We start from the raw sequence: 15545 nt of genomic DNA, 5'->3' as shown, positions 1-15545 counted from the left end.
CCCAGCGGAAGGTCTGTGGTTCCAGTCCCCATGACTGAGCTCCCCTTGCTCTGTCCCAGCTCCTGCCAACCTAGCAGTTCGAAAGCACACCAGCGCAAGTAGAGAAATAGGTACCACTGTGGTGTTTCTGTGCGCTCTGGCCAGAAGCGGTTTAGTCCTGCTGCCTAAATCACCCGGAATGCTGTCTGTGGACCAACATGGGCTCCCTCAGCCCGAAGCGAGATGAGCTCTGCGCCCCAGTCGCCTTTGACGGGCCTTGACCGTCCAGCGGCCCTTCCTCACCCAACAGAGGAAGGGAAGGTCCACGTGTTGGACTGAGCAGGAAAAGGGGGGCTGCCTTGGCCTCCCCTTCCCCTTCAGAGCAAGCGCCTCTGGGGCGCAAGAGGGGGGTGCTGGGTCTGCTACTGCCGCTCTCGCTGCCCCCCCTGCAACTTCAGCAGGAGCGGTTTATCCAGAGGGGGAAACAAGCCTGGGAGGAGACATTTTACTTCTTTATTAAATTTATATACCGCCCTATGCCTGCAGGCTTTCAGGGCAATTCACAAAATAAAAGCAGAATATAAAACCACAGAATAATCAAAATAAAAACAACCCAATAAACCCTGCCCCCAAACACATTTTAAAAGGCCATAGGATGTCAATCAAATCAACCAAAGGCCTGGTTAAAAAGGAACATTTTTGCCCAGTGCCTAAAGGTGTGTAAGAAAGGCGCTTGGGGGAACTTCCCTGGGGAGAGCATTCTTCACATGGGGAGCCACTGCTGAGAAGGCCCCGTTCCTGTGCTGCCACCCTCTGGGCCTCTCAAGGAGGAGAGACACGAAGAGGGGCCTCAGAAGATGATCTCAGGGTCCGGGGAGGTTCATAGGGAGAGAGGCGGTCCTTGAGGAATTGCGGTCCTGAGCTGTTTAAGGCTTCATAGGTCAAACCAGCACACTGAATGGGCACCCAGTGCAGTCGGACCAGGATTGGTATAATGTGTTCAAACCGACTTGCTCCGGTGAGCAACCTGGCCGCTGAATTCTGCACCAGCTGAAGTTTCCGAACCGTCTTCAGAGGCAGCCCAATGTGTAACACATTGCAGTAATCTAACCTTGAGCTTGCCAGAGCATAGACGACAGTAGTTGGGTGATCCCTGTCCAGACTGGGGCGTAGTTGGGCCACCAGCCGAAGCTGATGGAAGGCACTCTGGGCCACGGAGGCCACCTGAGGCTGGAGCGACAGGAAAGGATCCAGGAGGACCCCAAGCTATGAAGCTGCTCCTTCAGAGGAAGGGTAACCCCATCAAGAGCAGGCCATCTCCCTAGAATGGTATACATTGGTGCCTCGCAAGACGAAATTAATTCGTTCCGCAAGTCTCTTCGTCTTGCGAGTTTTTCGTCTTGCGATGCACGGTTTCCCATAGGAATGCATTGAAAATCAATTAATGCGTTCCTAGGGAAACCGCCTTCAGACCAGGTCCGGGGACAGTCTGTCCCCGGACCTCTTCTGAAGGCTGGGGGGGGGGCAAGGGCTTTTCTTCCCACCCCCAGCATTTTAAAAAACCCCGGGACAGTGGAGGACTTCTCCGCTGTCCGGGCGATCTTAAAATGCTGGCGGGCGGCATTTTAAAACCGCCCCGGACAGCGGAGGACTTCTCCGCTGTCCGGGGCGATTTAAAAGCCCCTGGGAAGGAAGGCAGGGGGGACAAAGACTTTCGCCCCCCGCCCGCCTTCAGAAGGTGTTCCCGCCCCCCCCCCCCGCCCTGCTTCGGAGCAGCATTCCGAAGTGGGGCGGCTGGGGCAGGTGTTCCCGCCCCCCCCCGCCCCGCTTTGGAGCACCGGGAGAAGCGATCTCCCCGCAGCCCCTTGCTTCAAAAGAGGTCCAGGGGCAGCGGGAAGCGCTTCCCGCTGTGCCCGGACCTGGGGCTGCGGGGAGATCGCTTCTCCCCGCCGCCCCTTGCTTCAAAAGAGAAGACCCGCTGTCCCTGGGACAAGCTTCGTTTTGCGAAGCAACCCCATAGGGAAATTCGTCTTGCGAGGCAACTCGAAAACGAAAAAACCTTTCGTTTTGTGAGTTTTTCGTCTCGCGAGGTGTTCGTCTTGCAGGGTACCACTGTACTAAAAATGATGAAGTTAATTCTGTGATGGGCAGTGATGGTTATAATACACAATTTTTATCATGGGAAAAGTTATGGAATGAGGATTTGAAGTTTACGGCTTGCTATTCCATTGAAAAAAAACTACAGTGGTACCCCGCAAGACGAATGCCTCGCAAGACGGAAAACCCGCAAGACGAAAGGGTTTTCTGTTTTGGAGGCGCTTCACAAGACGAATTTCCCTATGGGCTTGCTTCGCAAGAAGAAAGCCCATAGGGAAATCTCCGGGGACCTCTTTTAAATGCTGGTGGTGGGGAGCAAAGCCTCCCCCCCCCTCCAGCCTTCAGAAGAGGTCCAGGAAGGCCGGCAGGGGCCGAAAGGCTTTGCTCCCCACCGCCAGCATTTTAAAAGCAGTCCGGGATAGCAGGGAAGCGCTTCCCGCTATCCCGGACGGCTTTTGAAGGCAGGCGGGGGGGAGCAAAGACTTTCGCCCCCCGCCCGCCTTCAGAAGAGGTCCAGGACCTCTTCAGAAGGCGGGGGGGTCGAAAGTCTTTGCTCCCCCCTGCCTGCCTTCCCAGGGGCTTTTACATCGCCCCGGACAGCGGAGAAGTCCTCCGCTGTCCCGGGCGATTTTAAAATGCCGCCCGCCAGCATTTTAAGATCGCCCCGGACAGCGGAGAAGTCCTCCGTTTTCCTGAGGTTTTTTTAAAATGCTGGGGGTGGGAAGAAAAGCCCTTGTCCCCCCCCCCAGCCTTCAGAAGAGGTCGGGGGACAGACTGTCCCCGGACCTGGTCTGAAGGCAGTTTCCCTAGGAACGCATTAATTGATTTTCAATGCATTCCTATGGGAAACCGTGCATCGCAAGACGAAAAACTCGCAAGAAGAAAAAACTTGCGGAACAAATTAATTTCGTCTTGCGAGGCACCACTGTATATGAAAATGATGTACTGTTGGTACCTAACACTGAGTAAAATTGCACAAATGCATAGAACCAGCTCAAATTTGTGCTGGAAATGTAAAAGGAAAGAAGGTACCTTTTTTCATATGTGGTGGTCCTGTGGAGTGGTAAAAGCGTTCTGGGAAATGATATATACTGAATTAATGAAAGCGTTTAAGAAAACTTTTGTCATCATCAACATCATCAATTTTAATTTGTATACCGCCTTTCTATCTTACAATACTCAAGGTGGTTTACAAGCTGAAGAAACAGAAAATGTACATCTTCTAACAATCTAATGCATTACAAAAATGTGATAATAAAACATAACTTTAAAATGGGCAGCCTACATCAAAATAGCAACATTCAACCATTAATTAGAATAGTATAACATAATAATAACATATAAAAGTTAAACAGAAATCCACCTAACAGTTACAATAATATCTAAAGTATAATCAATAAAACAACGGCAAGCCACAGTAGACAAAACAATACAATACACATTGAGAAGCAGAGGGTGGGCAAGGCAGGTGGAAGGAGGCCTTGCCTGATGGAGTCTCTCCCCTCACCCTTTGTCAGAAAACCAGAGGCTTCTCTGTTATAATATAATATATGTGATGAATTCCCAAAGGAAATAAGAGACTGTTTACGTAAGCAATGACGGCAGCGGGAATGTTTTTGGCCCAGAGATGGAAAGAAGGTGAAGTACCGACTAAAGAAGAGCGGCAGACCAAACTGATGGAATGCGCAGACTAAGGGGAAAGATCAGAAACCAGGAAGAACAAGTATTTTTAAAAGACTGGAATAATTTTATTGTATACTTGAAAGACCACTGTAGACAGTTAAAATCATGGGCAGGGATACAAGGACACTTGCAATGTGAACTGAACTTTGGTTACTATGGTTACATAAGAGATGGATAATGGTAAAAGATGCAGGGAAAAGGGAAAAGATAACATCTTTAGAACTGGAACCCATGTGGGGGAAGGTCTGAAGGTATGAAAGAACCTTGATATTCTGTATGTTTTGGAAAGGTTACAGTTATTATGTATAACTTTATGAAAAACCAATTTAATTTCTTTTAAGAGCAGGCCATCTCCCACCCATCTGGTCTAGGGCACCACCCACTAACTGCCTCAGTCTTATCTGGATTGAGTTTCAGTTTGACACTGAGTTTCAGACATCCACTCCACCTTCCTCCCAGGGAAGGCAAAAAGAGCAGAGACTGCTTGTTGTTTAGTCGCTGAGTCGTGTCCGCCTCTTCGTGACCCCCTGGACCAGAGCACACCAGGCCCTCCTGTCTTCCACTGCCTCCCGCAGTTTGGTTAAACTCATGCTAGTGGCTTCGAGAACACTGTCCCACCATCTCGTCCTCTGTCTCCCCTTCTCCTTGTGCCCTCCATCTTTCCCAACATCAGGGTCTTTTCCAGGGAGTCTTCTCTTCTCATGAGGTGGCCAAAGTATTGGAGCCTCAGCTTCAGGATCTGTCCTTCCAGGGAGCACTCAGGGCTGATTTCCTTCAGAATGGAGAGGTTGGATCTTCTTGCAGTCCATGGGACTCTCCAGAGTCTCCTCCAGCACCAGAATTCAAAAGCATCCATTCTTCGGCGATCAGCCTTCTTTATGGTCCAGCTCCCACTTCCATATATCACTACTGGGAAAACCATAGTTTTTACTATACGGACCTTTGTTGGCAAGGTGATGTCTCTGCTTTTTAAGATGCTGTCTGGGCTTGTCATTGCTTTTCTCCCAAGAAGCAGGCATCTTTTAATTCCGTGGCTGCTGTCACCATCTGCAGTGATCATGGAGCCCAAGAAGGTAAAATCTCTCACTGCCTCCATTTCTTCCCCTTCTGTTTGCCAGGAGGTGATAGGCCCAGTGGCCATGATCTTCTTTTTTTGATGTTGAGCTTCAGACCATATTTTGCGCTCTCCTCTTTCACCCTCATTAAAAGGTTCTTTAATCCCTCCTCACTTTCTGCCACCAAGGTTGTGTCATCTAGCATTCAGCATTTTTAGACAACTAAAAATGCTAAAAAACGGAGGCACACATTCCATACTGGATGCCATCAGACGATTGAATCATGTTTAGCTTGTGGTCCACTAAGACCATTAGACCTCTACAATTCTATGATTCTATGGGAAACACCACGCTTGCCAGCAGCACATGTGAAAAGGATCTAAGGGTCTTAGGACACCAAAAGCTTAACGTGACTCAACAAGGTGAGTCAGTAGCAAAATAAGCTAATGCTATTGTCAGGGAACTGCCATCAGAGGCACGGGAGAAGGAGAGGGTCTCTGATTCTGCAGGGGAAGGTCCCAGCGCTAGGGGGAGACTCAGCTGGGAAAGAGGGGAAGAGAATGAGTGTAACACCAGGGATCCAGGAGAGCAACGGGACAGGGAGGTGCAGGGGCTCCAGGACTCTTCGTTGGAAGTTGGTGAGGAGAGCCCAAGCACCCCGCTGCCCATGCCCACCCTGCGCAGGAGACTCCCACGCAGTGAGAGGCGGAGATGCTTAGGCGTCAAACAACTCTTATGTTGGCAGCGCTTTAAGAAACGCCCACAGACAGATTCTACGAGTGACTAAGGGCAGCCACGCTGAGATGGGCTGCGCAGTCCGGAGGGTTTAACCAGGCAATCCGATGCTCAAACGGAGCAGGATTACGCACGAGTAACTCCCAACCACTACAGCAATCTGTCTGTCCCTGAAGGTTACTCGGGCGCAACAAGCAGAAGGGGGCATCAAGAGTAAGACCGGAGGAGCTGGAGCCACGGGAGGGGCGGATGGAGGCCAATCGCTGGAGGAGAGAAACCGCGATTTGGAAGAGCACGTAGCCATCCTGACGGTGAGGCTGGACGAACGACGGTCATTGGATGCTCAGGGGAAACCCACCCCCATAGCGAGGAAGGTACCGGGACTGGTGCACAAGTTTGGGGGAAAGCCTCAAGAGTATGGGGTGTTTAGAACAGAAATAGAATATGCCTTGAAGCTGCAGAAAAATGATTTTGAAAATGACGCAGCCAAAGTTGCTTATATTGTGGGGCACTTGGAGGACGGGGCGAGAGAGTGGATTCGGCCGCTTATGGCGACGCAGAATGACGCCATGGAGGATCTATCGAAATTCTTTCAGGCGATGGACGCTATGTTCAGTAGCGATGTGCAGCAGAGTGTGACCAAACGGGAACTGCTGAGCTGTAAGCAGGGAGAAGGGTCAGTTAGAGACTATTGGTCACGTTTGGCCATGATTGTTCATCGTCTGGGGTGGCAGCTGGAAGCGGAACCCATTCAGATGCTATTTGAGGAGGGGCTTTCACCAACGGTCAAGGATGAACTTTTGCTCGCACCCCGCCCACAGTCTATGGACCAGCTGACCAAGGCAGCCCTTGCGATTGGAGTAAGACAGGAAGCGCGGGCTCAAGAGAGGCGGGAAGGGAGAGAGCAGCGTTGTCATGACTACCGCATTCCTAGAATACCTAGGCAGCCTTCCCCGCCGGCGGAGCCAATGGAAATAGGCGGTGCGCGCGCCCAGGAAGTTTCAAATGCCAGCGAGCGTCGCAAAAAGGAGGGAAAGGATGTAAAAACGACCAAGAAATGTTTCCTTTGCCAAAAGCCAGGACATTTTGCCAGAGTCTGCCCACAAAGAAAGGCCTGGCAAGCAATGGTGGGGGCCGTGGGGGGCGAGGAGGAGGAACCCCAGACTCTGGAGCAGGGAAACGGAAACACTTGGCTGCCAATCAGCGGGCACAGCAGCCGAGCCAACAACCAATGAATGTGCCCAAACCAGATTCTCCAAGAGCAGTGATTGCCATTGAGGTGGTGCTTGAGCTCCCAAATGGGCACCCAGTGAAGGTTCAGGGTATGCTGGACTCAGGAAGCTCATGCAACTTTTTTAGCAGGGACTTTGCCTTAGAGCATCAGCTTCACCTGCTACCTTTGGATGCACCTCTGCAAGTCAACACCATTGATGGGAGGGAGCTGATTGGGGGGGAAGTTACCCACCAGACCCCACCGATGAGAATGAGAGTGTCTAGGCACTCAGAGACAATCGCCTTCCATGTTGCCTCATTAGCAGGTCCACCAATAATATTAGGGATGAGCGGGTTAGCGCAACATGATCCGGTGGTGGCGTGGCATCAGAGGACCGTCAGCTTTGGGTCTGACTACTGCCTGCAGCACTGCCTAGGAGGGGAAACGCCAAGGATGAGCGTAGCCAGAGTGGCAAGCACTGCAGTGGAGGGTAAAGGGGAGGTGCCACCGCAATATGCTGATCTGACGGAGGTTTTTAGTGAAAAGGAGGCAGATAGACTGCCACCCCACAGGCCGTTCGATTGCCAGATCAATTTGCTCCCTGGGGCGCAGCTGCCGGTGGGTAAGCTGTATGCCATGTCAGACAGAGAGATGAAGGAGCTATGGGACTTTATCGACAAGAACCTGAAGAGAGGATTTATAAGAGAGTCAAAGGCAGTGGGGGGCAGTCCAGTATTTTTTGTGGACAAAAAGGACACTGATAAACCGAGGCTGGTCGTGGACTTTAGGGGGGTAAATTTGGTGTCAGAACCTGTGACTTTCCCGATGCCCAGAATTGGTGACATTCTGACGAGAGTGAGGAAGGGAAAGATTTTCACCAAGCGAGATCTGAGGGGGGCTTACAACTTAATCCGGATGAGAGAGGGGGATGAATGGAAGACCACCATGTTCACACCCCTGGGGGCTTTTGAATATCTCGTTATGCCTTTCGGATTACAGTCAGGCTCCGCCTGTTTTCAAGCTTTCATGCACCACGTGTTGGGGTCTCTGCTTTACAAGAACTGTGTAGCATTCCTGGACGACGTCTTGATTTATTCAGAAAATGAGGAACAACATGTGAGAGATGTCAGGGAAGTGCTACAACGTTTGCAGAAACACCATTGTGGGTCAAGCTAGAGAAATGTCAGTTTCATGCCCGAGAGGTGGAGTTCCTGGGGTACATGCTATCTGACAAAGGCTTAGCAATGGACCCAAGCAAGGTGCAAGCAGTATTGGAGTGGAAGACCCCAAAGACACGAAAGGATGTGCAGAGGTTCCTGGGTTTTGGCAATTTCTACAGGAAGTTCATCAAGAACTTTGCGCACATGACGGCCCCAATCACGGACTGTCTCAGTAGTAAAAGGAAGTTCGTGTGGACGGAGGCAGCCCAGCAATCCTTCGAAAGAGGAACAATTACTACATGTGGATTTGGAGAAACCAATGAGGGTGGAGACAGACGCGTCAGACAGAGCCATCGGGGCGGTTCTGTTGCAGCCAGGACTGAACTCGAGGAAACTGAGCAAGTCGGAACAAAACTACACCGTGTACGACCGAGAACTGCTAGCAATTGACTTCCGGTTTGGATCGCCAGCAGTATGGGAGCGCGGAGAAGTTGCTGACTGACTTCTCCGAACTGCACGGGGCTTTTGAGGGGCAACGCAAAGGCACTGCGACCCCAAAAATCTCCAGGGGGGCCCCCTGGAGGGAAATGCTACCAGCAGCGTCGAAAAGGTCTGGAGCTTTTCGGAATTTCCCCTTCTTTTGGGAGGACTCCGGAGCAGAGGGACCGAGAGACGCAACTTGGTAAGCCCTGCGACCCCGCGCAGCTATGTCTCGAGCTCCCGCTGAAAAGCGGCGACAAATCTCCGAAATTTTTCAGAACTGCTGCCTTTGGAGCTGTTAAATAACTGCTGGAGTGTAAAATCTGAAGAATAGGCTCCAAAGCGCGACAGATGTGAACGGATTAATCTTAAGGTGCCTGACTGTATCTCGGAGTTAAGATGGCGCTGGAAGTTAATTGGAAGAGTGAGACAAAGTAACTAACTTCCTCCGCTGTAGAACTAAGAGAGGGGGAAGTCCCCGCTGGCGATTTCGCGGGGCAAAGTAACCAAGTGGAAAAAAGTATATAACGAATTGAAACTCTAGAGACTTTGTATCGGAGTGGATTACTGGAGAGCCTTAATAGAAAGCTGAGAGCTGAGGAGAGAAGGGAGAGAAGCAGAGGGACATCAGAAGCGGAGAAGCGGAGAGGACGAATGGAGGGGGAAGAAATAGCAAAATAGCCTAGAGAGTCGGCGAGGCGAACTGCCTACTCCCCCCCACCAACCCCCGCGACGGTTAAGACGGTTAAGAATCTTCCCGACCCCCTGCACCCACCTTCTTCGTGTTTTTCCTTTAGCTCCCCAGTTTTTCCACCAGTTCGTTTTCCTTAATCCGCTGCCATTTCACTCGGACAATAAAAAGGATATAACGCGTAAGCCCGGCTGTATGAGACAAAACAGCCTGCCTTTGAGGGCAGAGACTCGGCTAGCAGACGCGCGGCCGGACCCGCTCGAAACTGGTTTTTTTGAAAGACGATTTTGAAGGGTTTTCTTTCCTGCCCTGTTTTTGCTTCTGGACTGATTTTGCGTCGTGGAGCCGACCTTTCTTCTGATGCCTGCGCCCTCCTTTTGGAATTGGAAGCCGACCTTTTCCCCTTAAAATTCGAACTTTCCCACCCCCCGAGAGGAGCCTATTCAGACTCTGGCGAACAACTTCGAAACACTTTGGACTGCTGCCCTCGTGTTTGTCCGGTTGCCCCCCTTCTGTCCCCCCCCTCTTCCTTATATCCTTACTTCCTCCGCTTTACTGACACCACTGACCCCCTGATTTCTGATCGCACGTAAGGTATTATTAATAGGATTGGAGCCTGCATTTATGCGAGAATAGACTAAGCTAAATAAGTGGTGGAGAACCAAAGAGAAACCTCCGTGCTATCTGCCCTAACCGGACTCTATTATTTTTTATTGCCTTCCTACCGCTTTTATGTTATCCTTCTCCCTCTTTCTCTTCTATTTTGGTATTAGGTAGATGTAAAGAGTTAAAGATTAGAGGGGAAAGTGTTTCTATATTTCTGCAAGGGAGCAACTGTGTACTGAGTGCAAAAACAGATGGGATCGTAGCACATTGACTTAAAAGACAACGGGGATAATACATAGAGAGGGAGGAGAAATAGGTTTGAAAACACAGGAAGAGTGTGCTGACCGAATTAGGGGGTAGGTTATAATCCTCCCCCGTGACAACCAAAATATCCAAAAGTGTGTGTTATTCTGCAGGAAAAATCACAAAAACCTTTAAGCTAATTTATAGTGAGAGGAGGGGAGGGAAACAGGCAGATGGCGGGGAAGGACGGGAAGAAGTCTGTGGGAACACCAATGGACAGGAGAACCTCAAGGCAAGAGGAAATAAAAGATCTAGATGCACTATGGTTGAAAATAAAAGAGGAATTCAGACAAAATGAAACACGCATAGAAAAAAAGCTAGAAGAAATGCAGGAATCTTTTGATAAAAAGATCGAAGTTGTCACAGGAGAACTCTCAAATAAGATAAAAGATCTTACAGCCAGAACAAAATCTTTAGAAGAAATAAACAAAAAAGTGCAGAAAGATCTGAGAGACCAGAGGAAGGAAACTGAAAAAGCCAAAGGAAACTTTGGGGAACTGAGCAAAACTCAAGATCAGGTCTTAGATAATTTAGCCTTGATGGAGATGAAACAAAAGCAGCTAAATTTAAAATTTAGAGGAATAGGGGAAGAAAGAGAGGAAGACATAAAGGGGAAAATGATTAAAGAACTTGCGACGTGGCTTGCACTGAAAGAAGAAGAGGTCGCGCAAACGATAGAAAATGCTTTTAGAATAAAAATAAGACCTAAACAAAATAGATTGAAAAAAGCCCCAGGGGACTGTCTAGTGATTTTCAAATCGATAGAAATGAGAAACATGATTCTGAGAGAAAGTTACCAGAGGAAATTGGTAATTGATGGAAAACCAATTATTATTTTTAAAGAAATTCCAGTTAGACTCCTCCGAAAAAGAGAGGGCTACAAACAAATAGTTGGTATCTTAAGGAAAAATGGTATACAACACAGATGGGAATTCCCAGAAGGGATTTCCTTCTTTTACAAAACGAAAAGATTTAAGATAACGGGAAATCAGGAAGTCAGTAAATTCCTACGTAGATACGAAAAAGATCTCGGGGGGGTGGGAGAAAGACGTGGAGAGAAGGAGAGAGAGGAGAGAGGGGAGGCGAGCTTGAGGGGGGGACCAGAGAGGGAAGGAGGAGCAGAAGGCGGGGAGGAAGAGGAGGAGGGGGAGGAGGGGGAGGAAGGGGAAGAGGAAGAAACCGAAGAGCAGATAGAAGAAGAACCCAACCGAAATTAGACCGGTAAAACCTAGACTGGGAATTTACTGACTTACTAGCAGATAAAAATGACAAGGAATCTTAAAATCGTGTCTTGGAATGTAAATGGTCTGAACGAAAAAGCTAAACGGAATAAAATTGCGAATGTGCTGAAAAAGAAAAAAATGGATGTAATCTGTATCCAAGAAACTCATGTAGCTAAAAAGCATAAACATATCTTAATAAACAAGTATTTGGGTACGGAATTTATAAACTCTACAGAGGAGAAAAAAAAAGGAGTGGCAATATATGTGAAGGAAAGATGGGAACCAAAAATGATATACAAAGATGAGGAGGGGAGGATACTAGGGGTCCAAATCAACTTTCAGGGAGAAAAGATTAATGTAGTTAATATATACGCTCCAAATACAAATAGACCTGAGTTTTTTAAGAAATTGGAACAAGTCCTAACAGACTTGGATGATAACAAGACGATACTATTGGGAGACTTCAACGCGGTGCCAGTACCAGAAATTGACAGACAAACTAAAAACAGAAAACGAAATCAAGGAAAGTTACCGAAATCTTTCCAGGATCTGGAAGAAAACTTAGACCTAATAGATATATGGAGACATCTACACCCAACAGAAAAACAGTTCACCTTTTTTTCAGAAGTACATAAAAGTTGGGGCAGGATAGATCAGATCTGGACCTCGAGAACACTCACCCTAAGAGCAACAAGCTGTGAAATCCACCCAAGAACACTCTCAGACCATAATTTGATAACTTTAGAAATTAAAGGTGCAACACAGGGAAGCCCCAGATGGAGACTAAATGAATATCTATTAGAAAAGGATGAAGTCATCGAAAAGGCCAAAACTACCCTAAAAGAGTACTTTGACTTGAATCTGAACACAGGAACAAACATAGAAGCGGTATGGGACGCCAGTAAGGCGGTAGTAAGAGGCTTATTTATTCAGCAAAATAGCTATATGAGGAAGATAAGACAGCAGAAGAAGGAAGAAATACTTAAGCAACTAAGAGAGCTTGAGAAAAAACTAATAGATCATCCGAAGGACGAGCAAAGTATTCGAACAATAAAAATCCTACAAACACAATTTTCGATGCTGACGAGTCAAGAAATTGAATGGAAAATCAAACAAATGAAGCAAAGATATTTCGAGTCAGCGAATAAAATAGGGAAATTCTTGGCCTGGCAACTGAGAAAAAGACAGAAGCAGAATACGATAAACAAAATAAAGGTAGAGGAAGATCTGATAGTAGACCCAATAAGAATACGAAAGAAGTTTCTCGAGTTTTATGAGGAATTATACAAGAAAGGGGAAGAGGATACAACACAAATAGATAGATATTTGAAGAGACATAAAGGGAAGACCATTACAGAGGAAGAAAGACTCCAACTAAACAAGCCCATAAGTATAGAAGAGGTCCAGAACGCTATAAAAAAAATGAAAATAGGGAAAGCTCCAGGCCCGGATGGTCTCTCGGCCAAATATTATAAAGCCCTAGGAAGTCAATTATCACCGACGCTTTGTGATACCATGAATAATATCTTGAGGGGAGGAAAAATACCTGAGTCGTGGAGGGAAGCCTTTATAACATTAATTCCAAAACCGGACACAGATAAAATGCATATTAAAAACTACAGGCCAATATCTTTATTGAACAACGATTATAAAATATATGCCGATATTATGGCAAACAGATTAAAAAAATGCCTGACACATTTAATACACAAAGACCAAGCAGGCTTCTTACCGAACAGATTCCTGAAAGATAATGTGAGACATACCATAAACTTAATTGAATATTTGGAAATTAACAATGATATACCAGCGGCTTTGATTTTTATAGACGCAGAAAAAGCGTTTGACAATGTCTCTTGGCCGTTTCTACTAAAGACCATGGAAGAAGCGGGAATAGAGGGAGAATTTATGAAAGGAATGCAGGCAATATACTCAAAACAAACGGCCAAACTGGTGATAAACAATACCCTTACAGATACATTCCAAATTGAAAAAGGAACCAGGCAAGGCTGTCCCCTCTCCCCGCTCCTATTCATTATAGTATTAGAAGTCCTGGCAAATATAATAAGATCAACATCGGACATTCGAGGAATCAAAATAGGATCAAGGGAGTATAAACTAAAAGCCTACGCAGACGACCTGATGTTATCTTTAGAAGAACCGCAAAGGAGCATCGAGAAGGCGCTGGAAATATTAGAAGAATATGGTAGACTAGCAGGATTCAAATTGAATAAATCAAAGACCAAGATATTAACAAAGAATTTGAGAAATGAGATAAAAGAAAAATTAGAGAGACAACATGGAATTGAAGTAACCAAGAAAATAAAATATCTAGGTATTTGGCTCACACCCAAAAATATAAATTTAATTGAAGATAATTATACAACGACCTGGAATAAAATTAAAAAAGACCTGGATGTCTGGAATAGAGTAAACCTTTCGTGGCTCGGCAGGATGGAGGCAATAAAAATGAATATCCTACCTAAGATGTTGTTCCTTTTCCAAAATATCCCGGTTATTAGAGGGACTAAAATATTCAAAGATTGGCAGAAAGTCCTCTCAAGGTTTATATGGCAGGGAAGGAGGCCAAGGATTAGATACAAACTACTTACAGATCGAAAAGAAAGAGGAGGATTGGCGGTACCCAACCTAAGATTGTATTATGAAGCGGCCTGTCTATGCTGGGTGAAAGAATGGATAACCCTGGAAAATAAGGACTTACTAGAACTCGAGGGGGTGGAAAACAGGTTTGGCTGGCACGCCTACCTCTGGTCAAGTAAAGTAAAAGTACATAAGAGCTTCTCGAACCACATTATCAGAGGCCCGATATATGAAGTCTGGGAAAGAAACAGAAAACTGTTAGAACCTAAAACACCCTGGTGGTTGTCCCCAACAGATATTTTATCACTTAAGAAAACAAATTTGGATGAACAAAGCTTAACATATGAAGATCTACTGACAAGTTCCCATGAAGGTTGGAAATTAAGACCGTACGAGGAGTTGAAAGAAAAGTTGAAGGGTTGGCTACATTACCATCAAATCAATGCAAGATGGACGGAAGACAAGAAAGTAGGAATGAGCGAAAAGAAATCAAAATTCCAAATTGAAATAATTGAAAGTAAATCTAAGCTACTATCTAAAATGTATAATATTTTACTAGAACATGACACAAAAGATATAGAAATTAAAGACGTTACGGTAAAGTGGGCAAGAGACTTAGGATATAATATAGAATATGAGAAATGGGTAAAATTATGGAACGAGGGAATTAAATTTACAGCAAGTGCGGCAATTAGAGAAAACTTAGAAAAAATGATATACAGATGGTATTTAACCCCAGAAAAATTAAATAGGATGTATAAGACTGGTAACAAGGCCTGCTGGAAATGCAAAACATATGAAGGGAACTTTATACATATGTGGTGGACATGTGAGGGAATAAAAAAATTCTGGAATCAGATATATGATGAATTAAAAAAAATATTTAGACTCACATTCCCCAAAAAACCAGAGGCCTTTTTACTAGGGATGGTGGGAAAAGAAATACCGGAAAAAGATAAAACCCTGTTCCAATATGCAACAGCCGCGGCTAGAATGCTAATTGCCCAAAATTGGAAAAACTCAACTTTACCAACGGTGAAAGATTGGCAACTGAAACTTTACGGCTTTATAGAAATGGCAAAAATGACGCAAGGAATTAGAAATCAAAAAAATACAAAGTTGAAAGAAGACTGGAATAAATTTATGGTATATATTGAAGGCAATCTTAATAACTTACCAACTACAGTAGGTCTGATGTAAATCTTCCAATGTTACAAACTAAAAACCTACACCAGCTGTATGATGAAATCATTAAAGGTAGAAATCCGAAATCAGGAGGGAAGGAAGTTGTTATTAGCAAACTGTCTATATGTACTCTTTTTTCTTTTCTTTTTTTTCTTTCTTTTTTTCTTACTTTTCTAATTTCTCTTTTTCTGTTTTTTTTTTCTTTGTTCTGTATTTTCTTATTTAATGTCTTTTTAATGTGTAGTGGATGTGGGTTTTTTTTGGATGTATGTGATGAAGAAAATCTAATAAAAAGCATTGGTAAAAAAAAAGAGAACTGCTAGCAATTTACGCAGCCTTTCGTCGGTGGCGCCATTTGCTGATAGGGGCGCAGCATAGGATCCAGGTCTGCACAGATCACAAGAACTTGGAATATTGGCAGACAGCACGGGTTCTCAACCAGAGACAGATTCGCTGGGCGCAGGAGTTTTCCAAGTTTTCTTTCGAAATCCAGTATGTGCCCGGCAAGCAAAATGTGAGAGCAGACGCTCTCTC

This window comes from Podarcis liolepis (assembly GCF_965112155.1).
Source record: "Podarcis liolepis genome assembly, chromosome: 3".
NCBI lineage: Eukaryota > Metazoa > Chordata > Lepidosauria > Squamata > Lacertidae > Podarcis > Podarcis liolepis.
This window is presented reverse-complemented; position numbering follows the sequence as displayed.